General features: G+C 50.7%; 2 long non-coding RNA genes across 2 annotated transcripts; both read left to right on the top strand.

Annotated features, from left to right (window-relative positions):
- Positions 1-82: 82 nt before the first annotated feature.
- On the top strand, positions 83-4,705 carry LOC119696824. The gene is made up of 3 exons (XR_005255666.1): positions 83-99; positions 499-579; positions 4,624-4,705. It is a non-coding gene; the product is annotated as an uncharacterized LOC119696824 (long non-coding RNA).
- An 8,717-nt stretch (positions 4,706-13,422) lies between these two features.
- Positions 13,423-14,875, top strand: LOC119696825. Its single transcript, XR_005255667.1, has 3 exons — positions 13,423-13,469; positions 13,551-13,591; positions 13,673-14,875. It is a non-coding gene; the product is annotated as an uncharacterized LOC119696825 (long non-coding RNA).
- The last annotated feature ends 32 nt before the right edge of the window (positions 14,876-14,907 follow it).

Genomic DNA, 14,907 nt, shown 5'->3' with positions numbered 1-14,907 from the left:
GCGAGGGGCGGGAGAAGCGAGCGGCGAGCGGGGCGGTGTCTGTAAATAGAGGGGAGGGGCGAAGGTGTTTCAGAAGCGTAAAGAGACGCCGTGGCTGAGGTGAATGGCGGCGGCGAGGGCGGCCCGGCGGGGCCGGTTTCGGCGGGCGGCAGGGGCGCGGTCGCAGCGGTGCACGGGCCGGGGGCATGCGAGCGGCGTCGGAACAGGGCTGCACCCCCCCCTAGCCCCCGCGCGCGCCCCGCTCCAGACGGTGGAGGCGACCGCGTGCCGGAAAATCCCGGCGGGGCGGCGCCGGGCTGGCGTGCAGGCGGTGCCAGCCGTGCGGAGTCGAGGGGGGCTTTGCCGGGCCGGCGGGCGGAAGAGGCGGCGCGGGCGCTGCGCTGGTCCCGGCCGGTGCCGGTCGCTCTGTCCGCTCCCCGCGAGGAGAACAAGCGAGGACGAGCCAACGTCCCGTCACGTTTCAGCAATACCAAATCACCTCATCTCTTCTTAATACAGGCAGGCCTTGCGACGACGGCGTCGGCCTCCGAGCGCAGCCGAAGCGTGCGCCCCGAGGAGCCGGGCATTCTTAGGAGAATGGTGAGTAGCAGAATTTTCGGGTTTTGGCCGCTGTGGATGCTGGGCTGCAGGGTGTCACAAAGGATGCAGGCTGAGGAGGGTAGGCTGGAGGGTGACAGAGGATCGGGGTAGCTGAGAGGCAGAAGGAGTCTTTAGGAGCGACTGGGGGGTCCAGATTGTCACAGAGATGCTGAGAGGCTACTCTAGGGAACTTGAGGGTGACAAGAAGAGGCTTGGGGAGAGCCTTGAGGGGAAAAGTGGGGGGTGCCTGAGGGTGACAGGTGAACCAGAACTCACACCTCCCCTAACCTCACCCTAAAAACCAACTCTACCCGGGTGGAGAGCGTCCATCGGAGGTTAGGAGGCCAAGGGACAACATTGCAGGGCTTGGGATGACACACAGACATTCCGGGCTGAGGGGCAAAGAGGGGGGGTTTGACAAGTGGGCAGCTTACACTGAGGGTTAGGGGTAAAAAGGACAGGACACAGAGTAATAGGTAAGGTTAGGCTACAGTTGCAGAAGCCCTCACCCCAACCCTAAGCTCACCCCAAACAGCACCCCTAGGACACCAGTTTTCCCCAACAACAGCACAAGGCAGCGACCGTAGTAAAAAGGTAGCAATGATGTTTGTGGGCTAGACAGTGAAAGGTAGGAGTTGGGGGCTGTGCATTTTTTAGAGCTTTTTTCAGGGGTTGCAAAGGATATTTTAGGGTTGTGTTTGTGGGAGTTTTTTAGGGATTTTCTGGGAACGTTTAGGATAATTTTAGGGCTCTTTCAGGGCTTTTAAGAGGTCTTTTTAGGGTATTTTAAGGGCTTTCTTAGTAGTTTTTAGAATTTTTAGGGGGGTTTCTGAGTCTTCTTGGGGCTTTTTTAGGACTATTGAGGGTAGGTGGAGGACTTTTTTAGATATAGGGTATTTCTACAGTTTCTGAGGGAATTTTTAGGTCTGTTTTAAAGGTCTTGTCAGGGCATTTTAAGGATTTTTGGGCTATTTTTGAGCTCTTTTAGGACTATTTAGGGGTTGTTAGGGGTGTTCTGGGGTTTTTAAAAGTACGGTATTCTTAGTGTATTTTAAGGGTATTCTTTGGGGGGTTTTAGGACATTTTGAAGATTAGGGCTTTTTTTAGGGAATTTTTAGGGTTTTTTGGGGTCTTTTCACGGCACGAAACACAGAGGCCGAAGGGCAGCTGAGAAGGGGCTTGAGGGTGACACAGAGCCTGAAGGCTGGGGCGTAGAGGGAGGGATTTAGGGGTAAAGGGGGAGGACCTGAGGGCTGGACAGTCCAGTGGAAATCAGGGCTACAGGGTACAGCTTAGGAGGCAAGTTCAGGTACACACACCCCAGCCCTGACTTCACCCTAAGCAGTCCCCCTACCAACAGCCTTTTCCCCCAACAGCAGCACAACACAGCAACCCCAACAGTGAGACCACACCGCAACCCTCCCGGTGTGACAAGACAGCAACCCTCACACCAGGACAATGACAGAACCCTCAGAGGACAACAAGTACCACTGCAAAAAGATAGGGACAACATCTGAGGGCTAGAGAGCAATAGGTAGAGTTTGGAGGCTGAGCATGTTTTTTTTGAGGTTTCTTCCAGAACTTTTAAACATACTTAGGGGATTTTGGAAGGTTTTTTAGGACTTGTCTGGGATTTTTTAGGGTATTGTTGGGGCTTTTTCAAAGCTATTTTAGGAATCTTTAGCATATTTTGCAGATTATGGGCAGGGCCAGAGGACACACCCTCTGAAAAGGCAAAGTTTTAGGGCTGCAATGCATTAGAAAGGGGCCAGCGGCAGCACAGCGGGTCCTGTCCCCCGCTCTCGGTCCGAAAGTCGTAAGTTTTAGACCCAGCTAAGTCCTTGCGGTCAAAGTTAGGGTTAGATGCCCTTAGCTTTGGTCTGTGAGAAATTCCACACAGGAAAACTCACACCCCGAGTTTCCCGATGCCAGTTTGCAGGAGGCGCTCAGCAAACTGCCAGGGCAGCCCGAGTTCTAGGCGGGGGCAGCTCCACTCCGGGAGAAATCCCGCGCCGTTCGGAAGCAGAGCAGGCATAGGCCCCCGGACAGGAACGCCAGCCCTCTTCCCCATAAAGCCAAACTCACCCCCGCCGCGTGCGGACGTCCGTTCACAAGAGGCCCGTGGCACTCCAAGGGCAGCGAGAGTTCTCGGCTTCGGCAGCTGCGGTCTGCCAGAAATCATTTGCCGTCTGCAGTTTTGGAGGCAGAATCCCAGTTTTGGCCCTGGGCACGCAGAAGGGAAAGACTGTTAATTTCCTTGAAAAGGAAAGTCTAGCACCACATTGTTTAAGGGGCAGATGAAAGGCTGTGTAGGGGAGGGAACTCTGCACAGGACCTTTCTTCACCTCACCCCCCAGTCCAAGGTCTAGCAGCACCCCGTGTGACCAGCTGCTTTCAGGGGGTTCCCCGGGCACACCCGCACAGGGAGATGCTAGTCCAGAGGGGCTAACGGGGGTATCCCGAGCGTCCCTCCCAGAGCTACGGTCGGAGCATCCAGCAGGGACAGGGGAGCAGCCGGACCCACCCGGGCACGGAGCATCGCTTCGAGAAAATGCCAAGAGAAGAACCCTCTCGCCAAGGGGCGGCACCTGAGCGGGCTGGGCAGCATGTGGGGTTCCAGGGGAGAGCTTTCAACTTTCCCCTTTTACTGTGTCAGTCCCTCCCCAGAGCCTTCAGACCCTCCACAGTACTCCCAGAAAAGAGAGGGGTTATTAGGAGAAAAGGGGTTTAAATGGAGGGAAAAAGCTTCCCTTTCCCCTATTTTTTGTGTTCAAATTGTGAGGGAATCTGCTTCCCCTGCAATTTTAATGGTCTCAGTTGAAAGAATCCTGCCTTTTCTATGCTGTTAGGGGGGCTAATTGACAGGGAGTCACCATTTTTCCATTATTTTCCAGTTTAAATAGAAGGGGAAAACCTTAACGATGTTTTTTATGGGTTTGAATTAAGGGTAACCGCCCTCTTTTTTGTTTTCCTAAGGCTTAAACTGAGGGGGATGCCCAGCTATCTCTCCTTCTTAAGGGTTTGGATTGAGGGAAAAATCCCTATTTTTTTCATCACTGGAGAGATTTACAGTAAGAAAACCTGCTCTTTTCCCAATATTTTAGGGGATTAAATTAAAGGGCAGAAGGCATTTATTTGCCATTGTATCAGTTTCAGTGGAGGCAACTGCCCCATTTTCTCATTTGAAGGGGTTCACTTGAAGGAAGCTCTGCCTTTTTCAGCATTTTAAGGGTTTAAATGTGCATTTCAGGGCACTTCTTTCTGTGCCCTAGGACCAGATATCTCAGAGAAGAGTGAGCCTGGCACATACCTAACCCTTACACTGCTGGGAGGCGATTATTTTTCTTATTTTTGTTTATAATGTAGATAGCCCTAATTAGAGGTCCCAAGCAGACTTAGACTATTCATATCATTAGTATTCTTCCCCACCCTACTTAGTCACACGTGAAATAATATTTAGTAGTCACTAAAGAATAATTATGTCAGTTGACAGCAACTTACCCAATTTGTCTGGCTGTGCTACCTAAACACAAAGTTTTATTTCTCACCAGTTTTCCACCCTTTTGCTCCAATTAGTTGTAGCAAAAAAGAAAGCGTTGTCATTCCTCTGAAGAGTTTTCTCCTATATCAAGCCCTTTACTCCCCTTGAATTCAAGGCAGAGGAGCCAAACAGCTGTAGCTGCTCTGAGGGCTTTTATACCTGGTGGGATTTGCCCCCTCCCTTTTCCTGGGTGTCATGGGAAGGAGAGGTGGGCCCAATCAGGGGTATATTAAACCCCAGCTTTTGCAGAGGGGCTTCATTCCCTCTCTGGGATCTGCTGGGATAAGAGCTCTCCTCTCATTTCGGTGAAGAGACTCTTTCAGCTTATCTTAGCTTGTTTCCAGCAGGTGCTTTTAGGCATCTAAAGTCATAGAGGCTTTGAAGATGCTGTGAAGAATACAGCATTGAACACAGGGAGTATTTAAGCTCATGATTTTGGGCTGTGTTTTTAGGGGTGGAAAAGTTCTTTTGTAGTTTCTGGTTTTGTTCTTGGTTGTTTTTAGGTTGGAGGAGGAGCGCAACTTCCGGAAAATCCAGATCGTGTCAAGTGCAACACTTTTTGTGGCAGATTCATCACATCACAAAAAGGATCCGCCCAGTGTCAAAGATGATGCTTGAGATTGAGACTACAATTAAGTTGAGGATTGTGACTAGGAGCAGGAGGGTGAGGATGTATCTGGTTAGGAGTTATTGTGGGGGGTGGTGGGGGGTTTTGAAGGCAGCAAGGTGAGAAACGGTGTCTATTTGAGGGCCCCCCCAAGGCATTTCACAAGCGTAGCAGAGGCATTCACATGTCTTACAGCACACAAGCACACTGCAGTCACAGAAACTTTGCCTTTCTCTAACCCAGGTGCCACAGCCTTGGACTCAGGATGAAGCTGGAGACTCGAGGACCCAGGCACACTCAGGAGAGGGCAAGTAGCTGATTTTCTGGGATTTGGCCCATATATCACTGAACTCATACATTGTTTCTGGTTTTCTTTATTGTAGTTGACCAAGAGGCTGACAGGGATCACAGGGCCCTCTGAGGCAGACTCATTTCAGGTCCAACGTGGATTCACCTCACCGGTCATCCGAAAGATAAGTTGGGGGCCACAGCCTGGAGATGGGATGATAGGAGAGTAGTGGCTTGGAAATTCCTAGACAGATTTAAAAATTTGTAGAGGGTGAAGACATGTCCTCTAAGGGGTCCCGTGGAACAGCTAAAGGGAGAGGCTCTGCTTTCAATTGCAGCTGTAGGGTATGCGGTGCAGAACAGTTCCGGTCAGCGTTGTGTTGTTCGGTGTCCTGTGTTACCTAGTGTGTCTTTGGGGTCCCTTGGATCCAATATCTCTGCCTTCTCCCCTCGAGGCCCTTAGCAAAACCATCAGCTGTCATGTCTAGGTTCTCGAACGCTGGCGCTTCTCAGCAGGATGCCAATATCATTTGTTCTTTTACCGGCGGGCTCAGCCGCATCTCGAGTCACATCTCCGAAGCATCGAGTCAGACCTCTTGAGGCCTTGTTCCCGGCTGTATCAGCATCCATCCTTTCCAGCCGTGAGCTGTAAAGTCCCGGGGCACGAAAGATTGTATGATATGGAGAACATTCTAAACATATCATTGTCTCACAGCCGCCTTGATCATTGTGACCAACAGGTCTTATAACAGGTCACTCTGTTCCAGTCTTCTGCTCCTTAGAGGGGCTGCCTCCATCCACTGTCCCCTGAGCATCAGTCATCTCTTTTGGCATCCTCGTGGTCCTTGCCACTACTTATTCTTGCCAGGAACTCTTTTCTCATCATTGTGTCACACTTTGTAGTATAAAGTGATGTTTGTGTTTAGAGACCCCATTGTTTGTCACGTCCCGTCCTGTGTCACGGGTGCGTGCACATATTTGTGCCGGAGCTGCTCTGCCCCGCTGCATAGCCTGGTGCGATAGGACCAGTCCCGGGGACTTGAACTTAGTAGCGTGGGCTGTAGTTGGACTCTAGATGGTATTCCTAGATTGACACAAGATGTTTGGAGCTGTGAAGGTGTCCTGCAGCCCTTTGACTTTTGTTCTAACTTTCCTTCAGATCCAGAAGGATAGAATCCATGGCGGAGTGCCCCATTCCGGGTGCAGGGGTTCGGCCGAGCAGGTCAGTCACGGTTTGTGTTTGCAGGGGAAGTGTAAATGGTGACTCTGTTACAGCACTGTTCCTTGTCTTTATTTTTAGGAAGTCAAGCCAGATAGCAGCAATCAAGTTGAAGAGGGCAAGGTGAGCAGTGTGCAGTGGACAAAAGCAGTTGTTATTGCTGAGATCTCAATTTCTGTTGCAACTCTAAGCGTCCATTCTCGTTTGTGTGCTTTAGGCAGTCCACTCGGAGTATGCCAGGCCCCCGTCACCAGCCACCTGATGGACCGGGTTTGCTGCTTTCATGAGCCCTGTGGACGTCCGACTGGACTAGGTGATGAAGCCTTTGCTTTTTCTGTTTAAAGGTGGCACCCGGGTAGACTTTGGCAATGGCAGAGGAGTTGCAGTGAGTCAGGGAAGCGGGGAGGAGGAGCGAGGGTCCGCTCTGGTTTTCAGCAATGCCAGATCACCTCGTCCGCTCTTAACCCAGGCGGACCCTGCGACGACAGCGTGGCCTCCGAGCACGGCGCAATCGTGCTGCCCGAGGACCCGGGCATTCTTAGGAGAGCAGTGAGTAGCAGAATGGTTGGGTTTGGCCGACGTGCCGCCAAGATCACACAGTGATGCTCTGTTTTCTTGACTGTAGGAGACTACGAGACAACAGCCCAGTGACAGCAGGAACTTCCCAGATGGCGAGGCGGCCTTCCTTTGCACCTGACATGGACCGGGTTCCCCAGATGTCAGAGATAAGTAGAGGGCTGTGACCCAGAGAGGGGATGAAAGTGGGGTGCTGGGTTGGCACTCAACGGGAGGAGTTTTTGAGTCTGCTTTGGAGATGGGGATGTGCAGGAAGTGCCCTTTAGGCCACTGAAAGGCAAAGTTTCACTTGTGATCACAGTGCTGAGGTGCGCAGGGCAGAGCAGTCCCGGTGTGTCTCGTGTCACTTCTCTGTTGTGCATTCTGTGTGTTTGGGTGTCTCAGGTCTTTTTCCTTAGCCCTTTGAGGGGCCTGTCAGAAACCCATGCATCATTCTTAGCATCTGTGATCTCTGCGTTCCTTGGCCTGGCACCAATGCCATAGAACTTTTGACTCGGGAGCTCAGATAGGCATCAGAATCGCATCTCTTTAGAAGCATCCGGTCAGATGTCTTTTCAGGTCTTGTTCTGAGCTGTATAGACAGCTGCGCCCCGCAAGGATCCATTGTGGTGGATTAGGAGTCATAAGAATGTGAGGACTGGTAGAGGATTCTGACCGTAGGATTCACAGGCATCCATCTTTGCAGCTTCTTGGAATAAATATTTCAGTTAGCATCTTCTTCCCTCCAGGGTTCTCTGAGCCTCATCAGCTCGCCGTCGCCCTCTCCTCGGTCATCTCATATTGCATTCTTTTGGTCCTTGCAGTCATCCTTCTTGCCAAGAGATTTCTATCCCTGTTGTGTCCCCCATTGTTTGTCACGTCCCATCCTGTGTCACAGGTGTGTACACGTATTTGTGCCGGAGCTGCTCTGCCCTGCTGCGTAGCCTGGTGCGATAGGAGTAGTCCTGGGGACTTGAGATTTGTAACGTGGGCTGCAGTTGGACTGTAGATGGTATTCCTAGATTGACAAAAGGTGTTTCCACCTGTTGAGTTATCCTGCAGCCCTTTGACGTATATCCTAACTTTCTTTCAGGTGCTGATGCATTATATCCTTGTCAGAGCGCCCCATCCCGGGCTTGTGGGTTCCCATGAGCAGGTCAGTCACTGTTTGTATCTGCAGAGGAAGCATAAATGGTGACTATGTTACAGCACTGTTCTTTGTCTTTATTTTTAGGAAGTCAAGCCAGAAAGCAGCAGTCAAGGGCCGAGTGGGCTAGGTGAGCATTGAGTTGTGTACAGAAGTAGTTGTTATTGGTCAAGTCTCACTTTCTGGTGCAACTCCAAGCCTCCATTCTCGTTTGTTTGCTTTAGGCAATTGACCCAGCATATGTCCAGCCACCGCCACCAGCCAGCCCATGCACCGGGTTTCCTGCACATGTGGGCCTTGTGGAAGTATTATAGGACTCTGCGATGAAGCCTTTAAATTTTCTCATTCACCGTCCTATCTGGGTAGCCATCAGGGCCAGCCAAGGAGTTGTGGTGAGTCGGGGAGGTAGGGAGCAGGAGCGACGGTCCGTTGAGGTTTCAGCAATGCCAAATCAAGTTGTCTCCGCTTAATCTAGGCAGACCCTGCGACAATGGTGTCAGCCTCCAAGCACGGCCAAAGCGTGCGGCCCGAGGACCTGGGCATTCCTAAGAATGTGGTGAGTAGCAGACTTGTTTGGTTTTGGCCGATGTGCTGCTAAGCTTGTGCACTGATGTTTGGTTTTCTTTCTCTTGGCAGAGTAAGATACAACAGCCCGGTGCCAGCAGGGACTGCTCAGATGGCGAGGCTGCTTTCTTTAGCACCTGACACAGATTGGCATGCCCACCTGTCTGAGAGATGAGTAGAGGGCTGCGACCCGCAGAGGGGATGAAAGTGGGTTGCTGGGTTGGGACTCACCGGGAGGGATTTTTGAGTCTGCTTTGGTGACGGATGTGGAAGAAGTGGCCCCTTAGGCCATGTAAAGGGAAAGTGTCACTTTTAAACACAGTCCTGAGGTGCTCTGGGCAGAGCAGTCCCGGTGTGTCTCGTGTCACTTGTCTGTTGTGCGTTCTGTGTGTTTGGGTATCTCATGCACAGGTCTTTTTCCTTAGCCCTTTGAGGGGCCTGTCAGAAACCCATGCATCATTCTTAGCATCTGTGATCTCTGCGTTCCTTGGCCTGGCACCGATGCCATAGAACTTTTGACTCGGGAGCTCAGACAGGCATCAGAATCGCATCTCTCTTTAGAAGCATCCGGTCAGATGTCTTTTCAGGTCTTGTTCTGAGCTGTATGGACAGCTGCGCCCCGCAAGGATCCATTGCGGCAGATTAGGAGTCGTAAGAATGTGAGGACTGGTAGAGGATTCTGACCGTAGGATTCACAGGCATCCATCTTTGCAGCTTCTTGGAATAAATATTTCAGTTAGCATCTTCTTCCTCCAGGGTTCTCTGAGCCTCATCAGCTCGCCATCGCTCTCGACTCGGTCATCTCATATTGCATTCTTTTGGTCCTTGCAGTCATTCTTATTGCCAAGAGATTTCTATCCCTGTTGTGTCCCTATTGTTTGTCACGTCCCGTCCTGTGTTACGGGTGTGTGCACGTATGTGTGCCGGAAGCCGCTCTGCCCCCGCTGCGTAGCCTAGTGTGATAGGACAAGTCCCGGGGACATGAACTTTGTAACGCAGTGTGTAGTCGGACTCTAGATGGTATTCCTAGATTGACACAAGCTGTTTGGAGCTGTGAAGTTATCCTGCAGCCCTTTGGTGTATATCCTAACTTTCTTTCAGGTGCTGATGCATTATATCCTTGTCAGAGCGCCCCATCCCTGGCTCGTGGGTTCCTATGAGCAGGTCAGTCACTGTTTGTATCTGCAGAGGAAGCATAGATGGTGACTATGTTACAGCACTGTTCTCTTTTTTTATTTTTAGGAAGTCAAGGCAGAGAGCAGCAGTCAAGGCCAAGTGGGCAAGGTGAGCATTGAGTTGTGTACAGAAGTAGTTGTTATTGCTTAAGTCTCATTTCTGGTGCAACTCTAAGCCTCCATTCTCGTTTGCTTGTTTTAGGTAATTGACTCGGCGTATGTCCAGCCCCCGTCACACACTGGCCAATGCACTGGGTTTCCTGCACATGTGGGCCTTGTGGGAGTATTACAGGTCTCTGCGATGAAGCCTTTAAATTTTCTCATTCACCGTCCTTTCTGGGTAGCCATCAGGGCCAGCCAAGGAGTTGTCGTGAGTCGGGGAGGTAGGGAGCAGCCGCAAGGGTCCTTTCAGGTTTCAACAATGCCAAATCAAGTTGTCTCTGCTTAATCTAGGCAGACAATGGTGTCTTAATCCTGTGACAATGGCGTCAGCCTCCGAGCACGGCCAAAGCGTGTGGCCCGAGGTCCTGGGCATTCTTAAGAATGTGGTGAGTAGCAGACTTGTTTGGTTTTGGCTGATGTGCTGCTAAACTTGTGCACTGATGTTTGGTTTTCTTTCTCTTGGCAGAATAAGATACAACAGCCCGGTGCCAGCAGAGACTGCTCAGATGGCGAGGCTGCTTTCTTTAGCACCTGACACAGATTGGCATGCCCACCTGTCTGAGAGATGAGTAGAGGGCTGCGACCCGCAGAGGGGATGAAAGTGGGGTGCTGGGCTGGGACTCACCGGGAGGGATTTTTGAGTCTGCTTTGGAGACGGATGTGGAAGAAGTGGCCCCTTAGGCCATGTAAAGGGAAAGTGTCACTTTTGATCACAGTGCTGACGTGCGCAGGGCAGAGCAGTCCCGGTGTGTCTCGTGTCACTTGTCCATCGTGCATTATGTGTTGTTTGGGTATTCCATGTCACAGGTCTTTTTCCTTAGCCCTTTGAGGGGCCTGTCAGAAACCCATGCATCATTCTTAGCATCTGTGATCTCTGCGTTCCTTGGGCTGGCACTGATGCCATAGAACTTTTGACTTGGGAGCTCAGACAGGCATCAGAATCGCATCTCTCTTTAGAAGCATCCGGTCAGATGTCTTTTCAGGTCTTGTTCTGAGCTGTATGGACAGGCCCCACAAGGATCCATTGCGGCAGATTAGGAGTCGTAAGAATGTGAGGACTGGTAGAGGATTCTGACCGTAGGATTCACAGGCATCCATCTTTGCAGCTTCTTGGAATAAATATTTCAGTTAGCATCTTCTTCCTCCAGGGTTCTCTGAGCCTCATCAGCTCACCATCGCTCTCGACTCGGTCATCTCATATTGCTTTCTTTTGGTCCTTGCAGTCATCCTTCTTGCCAAGAGATTTCTATCCCTGTTATGTCCCCATTGTTTGTCACGTCCCGTCCTGTGTCACGGGTGTGTGCACATATTTGTGCCGGAGCCACTCTGCCCTGCTGCGTAGCCTGGTGCGATAGGAGTAGTCCTGGGGACTTGAGATTTGTAAGGTGGGGTGTAGTCAGGCTCTAGATGGTATTCCTAGTTTGACACAGGATGTTTGGAGCTGTGAAGTTATCCTGCAGTCCTTTGACTTGTCTTAACTTTCTTTCAGATGCAGCAGGATAAAATCCATGGCAGAGCATCCCATCCTGGATTAGGGGGCTCCCATGAGCAGGTCAGTCACTGTTTGTGTTTGCAGGGGAAGGGTAAATGGTGACTCTGTTACAGCACTGTTCTTTGTTTTTATTTTTAGGAAGTAAAGCCAGATATCAGCAGTCACGTTGAAGAGGGCAAGTTGAGCAGTGTCCAGTGGAATGAAGCCTTTGTTAGTGCTCAAGTCTCACTTTTTGGTGCAGCTCTAAGCCTCCATTGTAGTTTGTGTCCTTTAGGTAATTCACTCGGAGTATGCAAAGCTCCCGTCACGCACTGGCCAATGGACCGGGTTTGCTGCTCTTGTGAGCCCTCTGGGAGTCTTACAGGACTCGGTGATGAAGCCTTTGCCTTTTTTACTTAAAGGTGTCATCTGGGTCTCCTTTGGCAACAGCCATGGAGTTGCGGTGAGTCGGGGAAGCAGGGAGGAGAAGGGAGGGTCCGCTCAGGTTTCAGCAATGCCACATCACCTCGTCTCCTCTTAACCCAGGCATACCCTGCAACGACGGCGTGGCCTCCGAGCGCAGCAAAAGCATGTGGCCCGAGGAGCTGGGCATTCTCTGGAGAACGGTGAGCAGCAGAATTGTTAGGTTTTGGCCGACGTGCTGCCCAGATCACGCATTGATGCTCGGTTTTCTTTAATGTAGCTGTCTAAAAGACAACGGCCCAGTGACAGCAGGAACTTCCCAGCCAGGGAGGCTGCATTCCTTCACACCAGACATGGATCGGCATCCCCAGATGTCTGAGATGAGTAGAGGGCTGTGACCCATAGAGGGGATGAAAGCAGGGTGCTGGGTCGGGACTCACCAGGAGGAGTTTTTGAGTCCGCTTTGGAGACGGGGATGTGGAAGAAGCGGCCCCTTAGGCCACTGAATGGGAAAGTGTCACTTTTGATCACAGTGCTGACATGCTCAGGGCAGAGCAGTCCCGGTGTGTCTCGTGTCACTTGTCTATTGTGCGTTCTGTGTGTTTGGGTATCTCATGCCTTTTTCCTTAGCCCTTTGAGGGGCCTGTCAGAAACCCATGCATCATTCTTAGCATCTGTGATCTCTGCGTTCCTTGGCCTGGCACCGATGCCATAGAACTTTTGACTCGGGAGCTCAGACAGGCATCAGAATCGCATCTCTCTTTAGAAGCATCCGGTCAGATGTCTTTTCAGGTCTTGTTCTGAGCTGTATGGACAGCTGCGCCCCGCAAGGATCCATTGCGGCAGATTAGGAGTTGTAAGAATGTGAGGACTGGTAGAGGATTCTGACCGTAGGATTCACAGGCATCCATCTTTGCAGCTTCTTGGAATAAATATTTCAGTTATCATCTTCTTCCTCCAGGGTTCTCTGAGCCTCATCAGCTCGCCATCGCTCTCGACTCGGTCATCTCATATTGCATTCTTTTGGTCCTTGCAGTCATCCTTCTTGCCAAGAGATTTCTATCCCTGTTGTGTCCCCCGTTGTTTGTCACGTCCCGTCCTGTGTCACGGGTGTGTGCACATATCTGTGCCGGAGCTGCTCTGCCCCGCTGCGTAGCCTGGTGCGATAGGACCAGTCCCGGGGACTTGATTTGTAGCGTGGGCTGTAGTCGGACTCTAGGTGGTATTCCTAGATTGACACAAGCTGTTTGGAGCTGTGAAGGTATCCTGCAGCCCTTTGACTTTTGCCTTAACTTTCCTTCAGGTGCAGAAGGATTCCCCTGATCAGGTCAGTCATCGTTTGTGTCTGCTGGGGAAGTGTAAATGGTGTCTCTGTTGCAGCACTGTTCATTGCCTTTTTTTTTGGTTTCTTTTTTAGGAAATTATGCCAGAGAGCAGCAGTCAAGTTGAGGAGGGCAAGGTGAGCAGTGATCAAAAGATGCCAGCATTTGTTATTGCTGAGGCCTCAATTTCTGGTGCAACTCTAAGCATCCACTGTTTTTTTGTTAGGTGGTCTCCTTGCAACTTCTCCCGGCCAAGGATGCCCGATGCCAGGTGGGTGCAAGCTTTAGGTATAGGTGTGGCATACTTGTCAGATCAGGGAGGTTGTGTTTTCCCAGTATCTCAGCATCCTGTTTTGCTTTGTTTCATTACAGGTGCTGTCCCTGCCCTAGGTGTGCCAAGGAACAGAGGCAAGCGGGTGAGTCGGTGTTTAGGCAGGATGACTCACGGGTGAGCGTTCCGTAGCAGCACGCTAAGCGTGTACCTTTTCTTTTTGCAGGTATCTTCGGGCCAGCCTCTGGAGTCAAATCAAGATTTGAGGTGAGCTGGGACAGTGGTGTGGAGGAGTCCCGGGGATTACTCATTTTGAGGGCAATAGTCACCTTTTCTGTTTTCTCTTAGGTACCGTGAGGAGGCTTGTAGGCGAAGTTTGGAAACGGCTGCACCGAAGCACACGTCTTGATGTCCACATCCAACCGACGATGGATTTTGTTCGCTCATCTTCCAAAAGCTAAGTGTCTAAGTGTTGGGGCGAGTAGTTGGGAGAAGGGGAAAAACCTTTGCTATCACAGGAGGCAGTTTAATGTTAGCTTAGCGGAGAGGTCTGTAGGGGGATGGAGCTCTTTGGAAGTAAAGGGATAGGGCTTGTCCTCAGCCTCAGCAGCGCCTTTGCCGGGCAGGGTAGTTCCGATCCATCTCTGCATTCTCTTTGAACGTTTCTCTGTGAACTTTGCGTCGTCAGCCTTCTTCGACTCTCAGCGTCGTCGTGGATCTTTCCCCCGAGGAGCTCACCTTCAGGCTCGGAGCTATAGCCACGGTCACCCGGCAGTCTTCGCTTCCTTCTCTAGGCGTACTGAGCCTTTTGAGCATCCTCCTAACTGCTCTGACACTAACTTCTTTTAAGGAGTTGCGTTTCATCATCACGTGCTGTCCTAGGGCTTTCTTTCCTTTGGCATCATCGGCCTGTGGCTCATCTTGCGCTAGGAATCTTGGGTCCATAAGGTGAAACTGCCAGGCGGTTTCCACTCGTGTCTGTGTTATGTTGTCCGTGTCTGTGTTATGTTGTCCATGTCTGTGTTATGTTGTCCGTGTCCATTGTCTTCTGTGCTGTAGGCCTTTGTTACATCTCGATGCTTTATCGGCATCATTCTGCATCATATCGGCCGCATTTTACTCACGTTCCTCCCCGGATATCGCTTATTCCGGCATCTTTACATTTTTACTCTCTGAGCCAGGAAGAAGTACACAAGATATTTTCATTCATCTTCCTTCTCAACTTTGGTAGTGCCTTTTTTTCCCGTGCCATTCTCTTGGACTTCCATAGGGAGTGTATTACACCCTCATGTGACTACTAGTTCTCTAGGTTCCATCTTCTCAAAGGGTAGACGGCTCAAGAATTAATCTTCCAGAGAGTTATCTCAAATCACTTATATTGTACCGATGGTGGCTTATACTGTGTGCGCTTATATTATATGCAATTATGCTGGTTTACATTGTTTGTACTTATCCTCTATGTACCTGTGTTGGCTTATATTGTATGCAATTATGCTGGCTCATATTGTATGTACTTATACTGTATGTAATGATGCTGGTTTACATTGTGTGTGCTTATATTGTATGCAATCATGCTGCTTTAC

Source organism: Motacilla alba, unplaced genomic scaffold, assembly GCF_015832195.1.
Source record: "Motacilla alba alba isolate MOTALB_02 unplaced genomic scaffold, Motacilla_alba_V1.0_pri HiC_scaffold_473, whole genome shotgun sequence".
NCBI classification, from domain to species: Eukaryota; Metazoa; Chordata; class Aves; order Passeriformes; family Motacillidae; genus Motacilla; species Motacilla alba.
This window is presented reverse-complemented; position numbering and strand designations above follow the sequence as displayed.